General features: G+C 43.7%; 1 pseudogene; it reads left to right on the top strand.

The window, feature by feature from the left end:
- Positions 1–264: 264 nt before the first annotated feature.
- Positions 265–2,217, top strand: LOC102017038 (annotated as a pseudogene).
- Positions 2,218–2,809: the final 592 nt, after the last annotated feature.

Here is a 2,809-nt window from a genome sequence, read left to right as displayed (position 1 = left end):
CCTCATGGTCCATTCACTCATCTTGCTATTTCTGACCCCACAAAGTAAGTTCTGCCACTGTGAGGTGGCTCGGCTCATTGCTTAGCCACTCTGTTTGGGATGGGCTGAATACACTTACATCAGCACAGGTGGTAGGATGCCCTACCCCATTCTCCAACTTGTTTAAGCAGTCAGGCAGCTCATCATTTTAAACCAAATCTGGCTTTTATAGTAATTCTGATCCTTTCCAACAAGAGAGGAAGTCAAACATGCCTCCATGTTAGAATGTGGAAAAGGTGAGTAAAGGATCCACAGGTCTGTGAATCCTCACTCTGCATTTCTGCTGAGGCCATCAGTGATATCACTCAGTGTTGCAAGAAGCCGAAGGGGAGAAGACAGTCACAGAGTTGCAAGTGGTGCTCAAATTATATTGATCAAGCAGAATTATTTTGAGTTGACTTTTAGACTCAATTTACCTTTTAGACTTAACTTTTGGTTAACTTACTACTGACACCATGGAGACATTAACATTTCCTCAGGGCTTTTATGTCAACACATCATCTGCGACTAGACAGGACCATTGAACCCAAAGAGGCAGCAAACTGTACAGGCAGCAATAGAGGGAGAGAGAATATGTGATGATTAAAAATGTTGTCTTCATTTCCAGTTCACTACAATTCTAAAAGTTAGCAATAACTGTGGTCTCTTTACAGTAAGGACTCTGATGGCAATCTGATAGAAGACAGCCTGTGTCAGTGGAGATGTCACTTTACATGGCAGCTGATAATTGAAGAAACTGAAATGCCTGATTTAGAAAACAGGGTTTTGGAAGAGATTGAGTTCCCAGACACCAAATATAACAAGGGAATTCACAACCTCCTGGCCTATGTGAGACACCAGAAAGGCCAGAATGACGAAGCCGTGCAGAGACTGAAAGAAGCTGAAGACTTAATCCAGAGGGACCATGTGAACCAGTCAGACAGGAGGAGCCTCGTGACCTGGGGCAACCATGCCTGGGTGTACTACCACATGGGCAGCTTGGCAGATACCAAGGCATACCTGGAAAGGGTGAAGAACACTTGCAAGAAGTTTGAAGGTTTTCGTGTTTTAGGATGGAGTGTCCTGAGGTGGAGTGAGTGTCCGTGAGGAAGGATGGGCCTTGCTGAAGTGTGGAAGAAAGAATCATGAGCGGGCCAAAGCCGGCTTTAAAAAGGCTCTGAAAGCAGAGCCTGAAAACCCTGAATTCAACACTGGGTATGCCATCCTTGCCTATCGCCAAGATTACAATGATAGGAACGTAATTTCTCTAGACCCCCTGAGGAAGGCCACGAGGCTAAATCCAGATGACGCATATATCAAGGTCCTCCTTGCCCTCAAGCTTCAGAATATAGGAAAGGTTGCTGAAGGAGAAAGGTACATTGAAGAAGCCCTGAGCAACAGGTTCTTCCAGCCTTCCATTTTTTGATATGCTGGCAAGTTTTATGAAAAAAAAGTCTGTGTAGCAAAAGCTCTTCCACTCTTGGAAAAGGCCTTGCAGGCAACACCCTACTCTTCCTCCTTGCATTACTAGATCAGGCTTTACTACAAGAGACAAATGATCCAAGTAAAGCAGGCTGCAAACATGCTGCCAAGAGGCTGGGTTAGAGAAAATGTGGACAGATTGGCTTGATTGGCTATGTCTGAATTTCAAAACACTTTAAAACTAAAGCCCACATATGAGATGGCTTATGTTTGTCTGGCTGAAATGTATGCAGAAATAGACCAATTCAGAGAGGCACAGGACAATTTTCAAGAAGCATTATGTACGAAGAACCTTGATCATCACATACAGCAAGCTATTCATTTCCATTATGGCCATTTCCAGGAACTTCACAGGAACTCTGAAGATCAGGCAATCACTCATTATTTAAAAGGTCTCAAAATAGAAGTACCATCCTTTGCCAGGGACAAACTTCTAAATGCTTTGGAGAAATTGGCTAAAACATGTGTGTACCAGAATATTTGCATTGTGGAAAGCTGCAGCCTCCTCGGGCTGGTCCACAAATTGAAAGGGGAAGTAAATGAGGCCCTGTTGTACTGTGAGAAGGCTCTGAGGCTCACAGAATACCTGAATCCTATGTTTTGAAGGACAACTCACCAGTACCAATTTCGTGTGTTCATAACTAAATATAACCACAATTTCTCCTAGTTGCTACCTCCAGAATGCATAAGTTGGTAAAATCAAAGTAGTTGGACAGAACTCACCCTCTGCTGCCTGCCCAGCCCCACCTTCTTTCCCCTTTGCAGCCATGGATCGTGTGTCTGGAGCCGGAGCCTGCTCTTCTGCCAGCTATCTTGCATGAGTTGACCAGGGATGGTTCATGGTGTTTGGGGCTCCTCTCAGCTTGTGGACTAACAGGAATACTTTTCTTCATTAATGTGCTTTTGGAATGAACAGCTTCTGTCCTCAGACTGCTGGTGTCCAGAACAGACAGGAAAGGGTTCTTTTTCACCTGACCAAAAGCTCTGAGCTGCAGCAAGATTAAAAGCAAAACAAATGACCAAAGATAAGAGATAGGGTAAAGGATATGAATTCAGGAGTTGCCTGGCCTTTCCTGACTGCCCCAATTCATGGACTAAATCTACCTTAGAAATCTGAGGACCTATCTCTGCTCATTTGAAACCATATAGTACAGTGCTACTCCAGTTTTCACACTAGACAACTTTATGATTTAGCACAGTTCTATGTTGTTGCTGAAGTGATAGCTATTTTTTCTTAGCTACTATATTACCTTGGCAAAAAGATGTAATGGGGGATTAGAAACCCTCTTGGCAGAAGGATCTAAGTGAA

Source organism: Chinchilla lanigera, unplaced genomic scaffold (genome assembly GCF_000276665.1).
Source record: "Chinchilla lanigera isolate Chin_1 unplaced genomic scaffold, ChiLan1.0 scaffold00024, whole genome shotgun sequence".
NCBI classification, from domain to species: Eukaryota; Metazoa; Chordata; class Mammalia; order Rodentia; family Chinchillidae; genus Chinchilla; species Chinchilla lanigera.
The sequence above is the reverse complement of the archived record's forward strand: the minus strand, read 5'-3'. Positions and strand labels throughout refer to the sequence as shown.